This window comes from Haemaphysalis longicornis, unplaced genomic scaffold (genome assembly GCF_048455015.1).
Source record: "Haemaphysalis longicornis isolate Haplotype H1 unplaced genomic scaffold, Haemaphysalis longicornis Haplotype H1 scaffold_6, whole genome shotgun sequence".
Classification (NCBI taxonomy): Eukaryota; Metazoa; Arthropoda; class Arachnida; order Ixodida; family Ixodidae; genus Haemaphysalis; species Haemaphysalis longicornis.
This window is the reverse complement of record NW_027526407.1, coordinates 150,681,051-150,694,459: the sequence shown is the minus strand read 5'-3', so window position 1 is coordinate 150,694,459 and position 13,409 is coordinate 150,681,051. Positions and strand designations below refer to the sequence as shown.

General features: G+C 50.0%; 1 long non-coding RNA gene and 1 pseudogene across 1 annotated transcript in view; both read left to right on the top strand.

Moving 5' to 3' along the window:
• LOC144141204 (uncharacterized) overlaps window positions 1-6,125 on the top strand; it is a 90,454-nt gene extending 84,329 nt beyond the window's left edge. The window contains exon 3 of the long non-coding RNA XR_013316472.1: window positions 5,864-6,125. This is a non-coding gene — a long non-coding RNA (uncharacterized LOC144141204). The remainder of the gene's footprint in view (window positions 1-5,863) is intronic.
• A 3,126-nt stretch (window positions 6,126-9,251) lies between these two features.
• On the top strand, window positions 9,252-12,853 carry LOC144143302 (RILP-like protein 1; annotated as a pseudogene).
• Window positions 12,854-13,409: the final 556 nt, after the last annotated feature.

Below are 13,409 nucleotides of genomic sequence, written 5' to 3'. Positions count from 1 at the left end.
ATAAAAAGCGAGATCTGAAGAACCTCAAGAATTACAGACCCATCAGCCTACTCTCAGTTGTTCACAAGTTGTTTAGCAAAATTAAAGTTAGCCGCATAGGTGACGACATTGATACTCCTCAACCAAGAAAGCAGTCTGGGCTTAGGAAAGGGTACTCAGCCATGCATAACATCCATGTGGTCAACCAAGTGATAGAAAAATCCGCAGAGTCCACTAAACCCTCTACATGGCTTTTATGGATTACCAGAACGCGTTTTATTCCATAATCACCACGACCAGGGGATAGAGGAAACCTACATAACACTTCTAAAAGCCATATATAACGGATGAACAGGCAGGATAACCCTCCACAAACAAAGCGATAAAATGGCGGTCCGTAGAGGAGTAATACAGGGCGATACGATCTCTCCGAAACTATGCACAAAATTTCTGGAGGGGGTATATAAAATTCTTGAGTGGAAAAACATAAGAATAATGATAAACGGGGAATACTTGAGCCATTTGAGGTTTGCGGATAACATATTCTTGAGTAATAGTGAAGAAGACATGCAAACAATGCTTGAGGCAATGCAATCAGAGCGCACGGCCGTGGAGCTAAAAATAAAAATGTATAATTTTAAAGTAACAAGGAATAAGTGCTAAAGACCTTCGTATTAAGCCCAGATACTAAACGCTAGAAGAAGTTCAAGACTATAATTACCTCGGGCAGATGATTAGTGCTGACTTCGGCCACGAGAGAGAAATCCAGCGCAGAATAGGTATGGGTTGGGGAGCATTTGGCAAGAGGCTCCCAAAGAATGAAAAGTAAGCTACGTCTGTCAGTCAGAAGAAACTTCTACAACCAGTGCTTACTGCCGGTGTTGACATATGGAGCTGGAACTTGGCGTCCCACTAAACATCTATTAAACAAAGTTAGGTCGGCCCAACGGGCCATAGAACGAATAATGTTCGGAGTAACACTCACGGACAAGAAACGAACTGCCTGGATCAGCGAAAAAACTAGAGTAGACGACATCATAGTCCAAATTAGGAACAAAATTGACAGGGGCTGGCCATGTAAGGAGATGAACCGACAACCGGTGGGCAACCACCCTAATAAAATGGATACCAAGAGATGGGTGTATAAAAAAGGGACGGCCAATAACATGATGGAGGGATGAAACATGAATTTTGAAAATTTCTTTATTCATAAGAAGAGAAATAACAGGGAGGAAAGAAGGTGGCTATCCCAATTCCGGGATTCCACTGGCCTCCACCGCCGCTATGACTCTCTCTACCAGCCATAGCTGGCAGGCAAGGTCATCGCTGTGCAGGGTGACTTCCCACTGCTCCCTTGACGTGTTTGTGAGCGGGTGTACTGTTGGAATGTACTGGCATTCCGACACTGTATGGCTCGCGTCTGCCCTCTCCCTGCAGTGTGGGCAAAAAGGCTAATATAACGTGGGGTACCAGCAGTGTAGTCTAGCCAGGGTGGCTAATGTGTCTGTCTAGAATCTCCTGAGAATGAGCTCTCCTTCTTTAGTGTGAGGCTCTTGTCCGGTGGTGGAATAGTTCTTCTGTTGAGTCTCAATATGCGTAAATATTCGGTGAAGGTTACGCTCACCATGTCCAAGGACGGCGATTGGTACAAGGGGGCCGGGATTAGAAGATCTCGGGCTATGGCATCGGCGGCCTCATTCCCCTTGTGACCCTTGTGCCCTGGCGTGCATATGCAGAGCATGATTTCCGGTGGGCGTTTACGAAGAATTCGGTGAGTGATTTTGAATACGTTGCCCTGTATAAAGTTTCGCAGGTCTCTTGCGAATCAGTTAAAATTATCGCCCTGGGGTTGTAAGCGATAGCTAGGGCGATGGCTGCTTCTTCCCCCTGGGTGGCGATTTTTGTCTCTAGGGTAGCCGAATTTACAAGTCTTCCATCCGGTGTCGTAACTGCCGCTGCCACAAGCCCCTCTTAAGGTCGGGCAGCGTCCACATATAGGGTGTTCCGGTTGCTGTCCCACAATCGCCCCAAGAACTCGGCCCTGGCTCTCCTTCTCTCGGCGTCATGTATAGGATGCGTATTCCTAGCTTTGCGACTGATGGTAATTTTTGCTCTCGTGTCTAGAGGAAGTTGTTCTAGCGGTCCTGGCTGCCCGACGGGCATGGTGATCCTTAGCTACTCCAATACCCACTTTAAATTGGATGTTTGGCTTAGCCGCGTATTTTGGGCTATCTTCTGAGCTTCCACCAGTTCCTCCACTGTGTTATGAACCCCGCGCTCTAGACGTCTGATGGTAGATGTCGAGTGTGGAATCCCCAGGGCTGTCTTGTATGCTTTTCTAATTTGAAGGTTTAGTTTTTCTACCTCCCTCTTGGTGAGTCGGAGGTACGCCGTCTCGTAGATCATACGCGATACAATAAAAGCTTGTACTAGCGCGTAGCCTCCCGTTCACCAAGTCCGTGGCGTTTATTCCAAATTCTTCTGATCATCCAGAGGACTTGTTCAGTTGCTGGCCCGAGTTTTTTTAGTGTAGCCCCATTTCCCATGCCTTGTGGAATGGGTTTTCCCTGTATTTTGATTCAGTTGGGTCGAGGGACCAGCGTAGGACAGGAGCGGATAAAGGTCAGCGGGAGAGGCCTTCCTCCTGCCGCGGAACGGAGCAGGCTGATGATGATTAATTCCTGATATCGGGGCGTCTCTTTTTATAGCAGCCCCAGAATACGTTGTACAAACTATGTATTGTACGTCGCATACAAGACGCCTCAGGAGATATAATGGGAGTTCGGAAAGAAAGCCGTGAAACCATGGAAAATAAATAATTCAGTGAGCATAAATTAGCATCTCCTCAGCGGAGTCTCAACTCTGGATCTTAAAAAAGAGCTCGTTAACTGCATAGTCCCCCATCTATCTTTAATTAAAAATATTAACCAATACGGGGTCTCGCCCATCTTCAAGGGTAGATAAAAGGTGAAATTTTTTGCCTGTATACCCTCTTCCGAACTGCAGATTTTAAAGCGCCCTAGCTCAATACAGTACTACAGGAGTAAATGCGGAGTGAACCTTGTTAACTCTCCATGAGCTACAAAAACATTTGCATAACCGTATCGCTGCACGTGGATCAAGTCGTTACTTATCCTTACACACTTAACGTACCCACTGTTATGGATGGAGCCAACAGAATCTGCGGTACAACCGAAGATCACGAAGATATCCGTCATGCTTTTGATAACAGTTGACTATCCTAGCCACAGCTTGCCACATGAATTTGCATCCGTGCCTCAAACTTTGGCAGACGAGTACATACCGCCCACGCGCCCGGTTGAAACCACAGCTGACCGTCCAGCATTCTCCCTGGAGCACTACCGTTAGCTTGATGGCGACGAAGTTGATAAACAAAAGCGCGCAAATGTCCTGCTGAAGGCAGTGTATTGAGCACATTTACAATTTATCTGCGCATGTAATTCTAGAGCCATGCAATTTCCTTCCGCAGAATAGTTGCCTTTTATGCCCTCATCAAACGTACAACAAAAAAAGATGTTGCAGGGACATGTACGTTTGTATCCTACGATGTAACGCGGGATAGCGATACTTCGACTCACGCACATCTCGTTCGTGTGGAGTTGCGGTCTTTTCTTTCTATGCTTCCCGAGAAGTAAAGGTCATCGAAAAGTGAAAGACTAAGTACGGGAGTTTTAATCGCCGTGTCCCAGGAGGGACAAATGTTCTTTGCGCTTCTAGGGCTTAAGATGTGAGCGTGTAAGGTTGCGGGTGCGTAGTGCTGGTCAGTTTAAGCGAGGGGGAGTCAGCGTCAGGGTATCAATTTTTGTTCTGTTATGTCTAAGCCGAGCTTAACAATTTTGCTTTTTCTAAGCGAGAGAGAGGGAGAGAGAGAGAGAAGACGTTTGTTCAGTCTACGGCACCATATCCAGCAGCTTCTTCCCTTTCCCTCTCAGTACGCTCGGCTAATATTGAGGTAAGGAGCGGGTCTAATCTGCCTTCCATGCTTCGAAGTGGGATATGGTATGTTTGAGTTCTCCCCTGGCCATACCTTTGGATATGGGTAGGTTTCGTGCAAGATGCTGGAGGTTTCCCCTATTCCCACCGCCTGCTCTCCTATTTTCATGTTCCCACCGAACACCTTAACGCACAAAGCTACTTCTGTTGGTTTTTTGTCCACATTGGTGGTGATTCTTTAGCGTTGAGACCTCGTTGTAGCAAGGGGAAAGATTTTGTTCTTAGGTATAGGATGAGGATTCGTTCATGTCGTTTTTCGAGGAGGGCAGTTGGGTAGTCGTACTCACAAAGAGCACGGTATGTGAGTTCATGTGCCTCGTTTATAGTGCGCCGGTCTCTTCCACACCATTGGATCCGGGTGTCCACGTGACGTTGTTAGCTTTCTGCATTATGGATTGGAATGTATTACCGAAGTGATTGGGTATTCTGCCTCCAAATAACTGTCATTTGGGTCCAATAATGTTACGCTTCTATTTGATACTTCAGCTATTCGGAATGTGAAGAGGATGACTCCAACTTCCATTTCTGTATTCCTGTATGTTGGAGGGTCATGCAGTAACAAAGATTGCCAGAGTAGTCAACTGCGACAATTGATGCCTTGTGCTTTCGTACATCCCGCCATCGGTGTATTCTGTGGTCTCATGATATTCGAACTTTCCCCGGATGAACTTGATGCTGCCTTATCGCCATTTTTGCATAGGATTAGATCCATATATTCGGTGGAGGAGAGGTTTTATTTGGGGTCGCAGGGTCAGTGCCATGTCGCATCATGGCGTGCAGTAATTTCTTTTCAAAGGGGGTGGGGGTGCCTGTCTTTTCTTTTGTGTTTGTGGGTGCCTGCTTGGGGGTGCCTGTTTCCTTTTAAGGTGGCATAATGGCCCCTCTTTATTTTGTTTTTTAATGAGGTAAGAAGCCGGTCTAATCTGCCTTCCATGTTTCGAAGAAGTGGAATATGTTATGTTTGAGTTCTCCCCTGGCCATACCTTTGGAAATAGCTAGGTTTCGTGCAAGAGGGTGGATGTTTCCGCTATTTGCACCGCCTACTCCATTAAATCTAAACCATTAAAAACCAGGCGTGGCGTATCTCGTGTTAGTGCCCGCAGGCGTGTTTCCATTGCCGGTGAGGGGAGGGGGATGTATTTACGTAAGTTTGTCCCATTTTCGCGCGAAGTCCCAGTCCCAGGTGGTCTAGTATGAGCCACGAAATCGTAAACATCGAACATGGAAATAATATTTTCCGGGATTCTCTTTTCTGCCAGTAGTCGAAGGCGCTGGAAAAGGCTTGTTGTAAACTGGAAGGATATTCACCGGTCAGAAGCAATATCACGTTGAACAGTTTTTTGATCTGTTTTATTTTCGCCAAGAACTTTCACACTAGTAAAATCCCGGCAGGCTTGAAACAAATTCGACAGCCTGTCGTAGTCCTTTACTTCTTGTTAGGCACGTTAAGGATGTGCCTATATCACGGGGTTAAGGATGTTATGGCCCCAGTAAACTCGTCCCTGGGTGTCAAAGGCCGCAATGCAGATAATCTCACATAAAAAAAAGAACCAGGAACAAATAACACCAATAAGAACTGCTGGTTGTGCAGGAAAACTAATATTTATGCAAAACCATCCATGGTTGTCTAACATCGAGGCAAGAACTTAGTTTCTAACGTACGGGGTGAGTCTCTCGAGTACACTTTTGTTCCGGAATAGCGAAGAATGCTGCAAACTGGAACAATGATGCAATCTTAATTACTCGCACACTTTTATTTCAAAATGTGGCAAAATTATAAAAATCTATACAGATGCACCGTATTTATTAGTCTACTTACCCTTTGTGCAGATTTGTACACCAGTGTAAGCCAGGTTCTTCCTTTTCACAGGGACGAAAACCAAGAGCATCGGTGATTTCCCCATGACATTTTGGACGAGTTGGCAAAGCAAGATTCCGGACTGTGGATTAAGGCACAGAAGATGATTGTGATCCATGGGTAAAAGCCCGGAACATAAAAAGAATGGATTATTTATTGGTGGATCTTTCGGAATACGTGACCTCTCCTTCACGAACATGAGGACGGGTTCGATAAATAAGTCTGGCTCTAGCTTTAGGGGTCCGCCACACGGAGTTTTAAATGCAGAGCATTTCAGTAACTCACGATGTCACCCGCGTTGTCCCGTCGTAGTCCGCACCGTCGTTGTCCGCACCCCTCCCCCTACACTATATAAAAGAAAATACTATCCGGCGCCTGGTTCCGATCCCTCGACCCTGCGGGCGGAACGCAACGTACATGGTGCTCTACCCACTGCGCCACAAACCCGACACAAAATGGGACGCTACGAACGCGCCTTATATCGTTGACTCATTCAAATTACTGCTGACGAGCGCTCTCTCGTCAGCAGTTGCCACAAGTGTAACAACATTGACGTAACGCAAACTACTTAAAGTCGTGCGCCCCCGGAAATGCTCTGCATTTGATCGTGCCGCTCGCGAGGGGGATGTTTGACTGCGTCGCCATACGAACAGTTTGCCACGCTTTAGTTTCAGTTCTTTCTTTGCTGGGGTGCCGACGAGCGGCGCCACCTCCTCGCAATTCGCCGCGGGAGGATCCGCGACGGGGGCGAGAGATGGCGCTGGCGTCTCCGCGACCGCGTCTGCGGCCTCCGCGGGCACCGGCGCCGGCGCGGGGTCATCGCCCTTCTTTAAAAGTTTAGTTCGCACGCCACGCAGGAATAATTTTAGTCGCCCGCCGGGCTGTAAATAAATGTACAGTTTTTAGTGTGTGCGTGTGTATGCCCAGACGAGGATGTAAGTAAAGAGTTCTTTCACGCAACCGCAGTGTGCCTCATTCCTTGGCATGCCGTAGAGAGCAGGCCCACATCTGGCGCCCGAACGTGGGGCTGATGTCAAGCCCACCCGTGGACATTTGCTCTCTGCGGCTGCCGGGAAGGGGCCCACTGCGGTTTGGGACGGCATTCCTTTGTTCCGGGAAGGAAGCGCCATTTTGGCAGTGGGAGACCAGGGCTTTGAGCCGTGTAGATGCATGCCTGAAGTTTTTTCTCACGTATCTCGCATACCATGACAACCATGCTTTGCGTTCTACCCGCCTGAAGGACATGTTTCCTCGGTTAAGCAGCGGAATGGCCTGTCTGTCACTCCTGTCGCGTTTCCCGAGTATCGGGATTTCGTGAAGGGAAATCACGTTACCTTCTCGTTACCGTCTCGTTACCGTCTATGCTAGAACTGGGCCTGAAGGGCACGTCGTAGACCGTAGGAGGCAAGAAGCGCTGTTCTTGGTCAGCAAGAGGCGAGCGGCTTTTCGAAGCAATGCCACTGCTATCGGCTATGCTCTACGTCTGCTCCCTCCGCGTGTGCTGGGCCGTTCTCAGTTCGTCTGTCAGGCCCTACATATCTGCCTACATCAGCAACCGATTTCGCAAAGAAAATACAAGGTTTAAAACGTTTCACCAAGTCCGGTTTTGATACCGGGTGCCTATTTATGAAATGTAAGTGTCGTCTTAGTGGACCCTGAAACACTCGCTTAAACATTTCTAACTTTTTTACTGTTTCGGAACGTATACAGTCAACAAACACAACCAGTGCTTAAAATAGGAGCTCAAAAAGTGCCCGCTCTATGACGATCTGATAAGTTCGAACATTGCTCAAAAGATTTTGTATCAATCCCGGTTATGGCGTTCTCCGAGTGCTCAAAATACGTTGTAGTGGTAGCCGCTCGGAACCCGCGTGCATTCCTTTCTCTCCGGTCTGCCACCGGCTTGACGACAGTGCACCTTTGTGGCAGTCGCGTATTGGCGACGCCACCGCCGGCTTAGGGTCATTCTCCGGCGCTGTTCAAAGTCGCCTTTCGGGGGGAGCACTTCACTTGTTGTCCTGCCGACTCCTGGCATTAGTCCTGGCGCCGTTGTCGTCTGCTCGCTCGGGGGGCCTTTTTCCTCTCTCTTTTGAAGGACGTGGTGGTTCCCCTTCTTTTCCTCGTCGGGGAAAGCTCTCGGCGCACGCATCTTTTGAAAATAAACAGTCTTGTCTTTAAACTCCAAACCAGCTCTACGTCTGCTTTCTTTCCTCCTTCAGCAGCCGACATTCCTGGGCTGCGACAAAATTGGTGACCCGAACAACGCTCTAACGAACACGCAGCGATGAGCTCCGAAGACAACACTGCTGCCTCCACGCCTGCAGTCTTCGCCACAGAACTGAAGCTACCAAATGTTTGGCCTAAAGATCCAAGAGTTTGGTTCAGCCAAGTGGAGGCCCGTCTTGAGCTCCGGCACATCACCCCGCAGTCGACGAACTACCTTCACGTCGGCACAGCCCTGCCCTCAGAAATCACCGACGCTCTCGACGGCATTTTGGTTTCACCCTCCACAGAAGGGGAATACGACGCCCTCAAAAAGACGGTGCTGGACCGCCTCGAGCGCCTGAAGAAAACAGACTTCCGCAGCTATTATATCGGGAAGAGCTGGGCGACGAACGACCTTCCCAACTGCTGCACCAGATGCGGCAACTATTAGGTGTGCACTCGCGTCAGGACGGACAGCGCCCACCTCGTGAACTTTTTCTGCAACGGCTGCCCCAGTCGGTGCACGTGGTTCTCGCGGGTTTAGATGCGACGTTCGTTGATCGACTGGCGCAACTTGCGATCGCATAACGGAATACTCTACTCCAACCTTCGCGCCCATAGCTGCTGCAAGAACACACGAACATCCAGATCGACTGTCGCGCCTTGAAGAGAAAGTTCAACAACTTACCGAGATCATGCAGCAACTTTTGCTGTCGGGCGCTCCCCACCAGGACGAGCAACGGCGCAACCGATCCTTTTCAAGACAGCCAAGCTCTTCCCAGAGAAGCCAGTCACGAGATAGACAGAACGGAGTTTGCTGGTGCCACCGTCGTTTCGGCATGGCTGCTAGTCGCTGCACTCAACCTTGCTCGTTTCTGGGAAGCGCTCCCGCCAGTCGTTAACGGCGGCTTACGACATCGGCCCTCCACCCAGCAGCCTGTTCTTCGTAGTCGACCGCGTAAGCAACTTGCGCCTGCTAGTCGACACAGGAGCCGAAATCTCTCCTGTCCCGGCAACCACCGAAGATCGCCGACGTAGCAAGAACATATCGTTGCTGCAGGTACACTGCCATCGCTACGTACGGCTTCCGCTCGCTGACAATAGACGTCGGACTCAGGAGCCTGTTTCGTTGGGTCTTTGTGGTGGCGGACGGTAATTTCAAGATCAAGACAGCGAACCCGTTCACAGCAACGCCATGGATCGGCTTAAACAGAAACGGGCGCATCTTCCAGCAGCCACAACGCGGGTGATCAACGAACTAAACAGCTTGATGGACGCGACATCCATCTCGGCCGGTGAGCTGAAGGATAAACATGGACTTTTAAAGTATAAAGAAGGGCCACTCGCCGCGTTAGATGACGAAATTGAACGGCTTCTTGAGGATGGCGATTTAGAAGAAGAGTTGGCCTATGTAACCCACTATCAAGAGTATATTTCCCTCACCAACCTTCGCGCTGAACACCTTTTTTCGTCCACAACGCAACATACGTCCACAGCACAAGCAGCGCAAGCGCAACCGTCAAGTGCTTCTCACGCGATTGGTGCGATGGCACACGGAAGAACTTAAGTCAGACTTCCCAAACTAGAGCTAACCAAATTTCAAGGAGACATTGCGGAGTGGCCTGCCTTTTGGGACCTATTTGAGTCTACCATTCACGACAACGATTTGCTTGCAGACGTAGATAAATTGAAGTACCTGCGCCGCTACCTTCAAGGAAAAGCCGAAAATGTCATCAACGGATTACCAACTACAATCGAAAGCTACGGAACCGCAGTTGACCTCTTAAAGCAACATTTAGGCCAGACGGCGCTAATTATAAACGACCGCATGAGCAAGCTCCTATATATAAAAAAGTTTATTCCTGCGATGATTTAGAAGGCTTCCAAAGATTGAATCAGGATTTGCAAGCTGATTCGCGCTCTTTAAAGAACCTCATAATTGACATTGATGTCCACGGTGTCCTACTGAAGTCACCATTACTCCACGCCCTGCCAAAACAGCTTGTTTTAAAGTACAACCAGAACTTGCTCAAGGAAGCATCCACACAAGTACAAGGAGACCGGCAAGATTATTTGTCTTCGCTTCTCAATATCTTGAATATCGAAGTACGAAGCCGTGAATCTGCAGAGATGTTTACTTCAAGTGACAAGCGCCCTCCGTATAAGTCAACACAGCGAAGACCAAACAGCGACACCTTTCAAGGTTTGGCGTCTATGCTGGTGGTCCATCAGAATGCTGGTACCTGCCTTCTTTGCGACACCCAAGATCAGGCGACGGAGGCCTGCACCGCTCGTATGATGATTGGTGAGAAAAGTGCCAAATTAAAAAAACTGGGTTGCTGCTTCCGCTGCGCGAAACCCTTTCGTCGCGCTAAAAACAGCAGGGGGGCGCGAAAATTGCAGTGTGTAAACTGCGGGGTACGCCACATATCATCGATGTGCAACCCAAACTGGAAATGTGTACTACCACATAAGGTACCCATCGTTTCCAGCTCGGCGACTGACCTGACATAAGGTACAGTTATTCTGCACACAGCCCTTGTTTGGGCCAAGGGCACAAGAACTAAACGTTTTTGTAAGAATCCTTTCTGATCGAGGCAGCCAGCGCAGCTTTATTACACAATCTCTAGTACGAAGTCTGCAGGCTGAATCGATCGGACACGAACTGTTGACCATTTCGTAGTTCGGAAATTCTTCGTTTCAAAGAAAACAATATCGAAAGGTGAGAGTCACACTGTACAGCCAGTACGGCAATCGACCATTGGAGATCGAGGCACTGGAAGTACCAGAAATACGTAACGACCTGTCCCCTCTAACGGAGCAGCATGCTTTCCAACACATGAAAGAGGATCAACTTTCCTTTGCTGACGTTGCCGTCTTCGACATCCAGCCTGACCCAGGCATTAACATACTTATTGGCGCAAATTTTCACTCGACGTTGGTAACTAGAGATATCAAGCGTCTGAACGAATCGCTGACTGCTGTAAACACTGCTGTCGGTTGGACTTTACACGGGAACAGCGCGAGCGTTAACAACAGCGTCAAAGTGCAAGAGGTTAATACCTGCCACGTGTCTACTAAAGAAATCTTACATCAGCTTCAGACATTTTGGAAAATTTAACACCTCTGATATAAATATGGGCCATAATTTACAGACGAAGAACACGACGCCTTCAAGAAGCTCGAGTCGAGGAGCAGGCTTGAAAACGAGATGGAGCAGTACGAGGACGTCTGGCGGCAGGAGATGAAGGACATGGGCAGCGTTGTCGCTCGACTGCAGGAGGAAAACTCCAAGCTGAGCAGCTCGCTCAAGGAGAAAGAGAGCCACCGTTCCCAGCATGGCCAACAACACAGCGTGATGCTGGACTATGATATCGTTGTGTTTGAGTGACTGCGGGATGCCTTTGACAAGCAGTCTGCCCAACTGAGCCAGTGCGAGATGGAGATGGCCACCAGGGCTGCTGAAATTGAGTCGCTGCAGCAGCAGCTGGAAGCGAGCCAGAAGGCAAGCCAGGAGCAGGGCCGGCGGAACTGGCGGCTGCAGCAGCAGATGCGGCAGCTGTGCGACGAGCGGGGAGACCTGCAGGCTCTCCTGCAGGACCAGCAGGCTCAGCTACAGGCACTTCAGTTGCGGCTGGGCACAACCGTCCGGAACCACAGCGACCTGCTGCTGCACGCTCAGAGCGCCTCCTGTGCGGAGGTGAAGGTGAAGTTGGTGATCGATCTGGACGACCCCAACCGGCCGAGCTTTACGCTGGACGAGTTGAAGCACATCCTCTTCAAGAGGAACGAGCTCAAGGCTCGCGTTAGTTATCTCGAATAGCCTCCCCTGTGCAGACCAAAGTGGGCTTATGAGGCAACATTGCCCTAACCAGGCCGGCCAAACCTCCGACGCCAGTGAAGGACGAAGACCTGCCCGTCCAGGGACCCATCAACCAGGAGCCTGAGGAGAAGTTTTTCATGGACGAAGTTCCTCTTGCTCGGGCCCTGTCCCGGCCGTACACGGCACATTGTACTCGGAAAATTGATGATTGCTGCAGGACCCCCCTAGGGATTGGCCCAGCAAAGATTGGCCAAAGAGGTCATAACGTTCAACGCGTTCGTTGCTACCCAACAAGGAGGAGAGGAAGAATAAGAGGTTGTCGTTCGTCACCTGCGAGCTCAAGACTCTTGCTCGGGCCCTTGTCCCGTCCCTCGTTGCTGCCATACACGGCGGAATGATGATGATCGTGGCAGGATCCCCCTAGGGATTGGCCAACCAAAGATTGGCCGAAGAGGTCAAAGCGTTCAACGCGTTCGTTGCTACCCAACAAGGAGGGGAGGAAGAAGAAGGGGTTGTCGTTCGTCGCCTGCGAGCTGAAGACACGTACCGGGGGTACGCGACACAAGACGCTCTGCAGGAGGCAACGACCAAATAGGCTAAAATGTCACCCACCGAATTATTCAACTTACCCATTGAGATTGTCATCGTCCCAAACAAGCCCTACATAATCACCACAAACATCGACGTCGCCGACGAGCTTGTCAACGGAGCGGTGGAAAGCTTGACATGTCGAGTATTTCTATGATGTGTGGATGAATGTTTCACAGTTTTACCGATAAGCATTTCAGCTTCGCCCCTCTCATCATCATTCACTTCGTTGTCATGTTTCCCTCGGAAGGTCCTCGGGCATCCGGAAATTGTTCCAGTACGTGATGCACAACCTGCAGGTGCCCGGGGAGGAACCCCGCTCAGACATCTTGCCCGAACGTTTTAGTTTTCAGAGCGCCCTGTGGCCCCGCGTGAACCCTGGATGAGGCCACCGACTGGCCTAGCGGGGAGCCTTCTGAAGGGAATGGTCGCCCTAGGCCCGCCACCGGAGTGGTTCGTTTACATCGTACCCTTCTTCGAATTTGCCACAGCCTTCCCTTGCTTTTCCCCTCCGGAATTTGGACTCCTGCTGGGACACCGCGAAGCTCGTCTTCTCGCGCTGCTGAGCAGTGCGTGTGTGTGGTGTAGTTGCACCCTCTGTGGAGCGCCCGCGCACAGATGTCGTTGCGGTGGGACGCACGTGATGCTATTGATCCAATCACGTGCGTATGCGTGTCCGGTGGTGCCGTTGTGATGTGAAATAACTCATTCTTTGTCTGGGGTTGTAACAGCGAGGTCGGACTCTTTCTTGTGGGCTTGTGCGTGGGGCGGCGCGGTGCGCCTACGCTCCCGTCGCCGCCGAGGCCGCTCGCCGTCGCCCACGACACAGCAGTGTGTTTGACACATTGCATGACCAGCAGGTGTCCACTGGCCAATCCACTAGTGGCACACTGGGTGCTTTCTGTGGGAGTGCATTTCTCTAATTCACTTTCAAGACTGAAG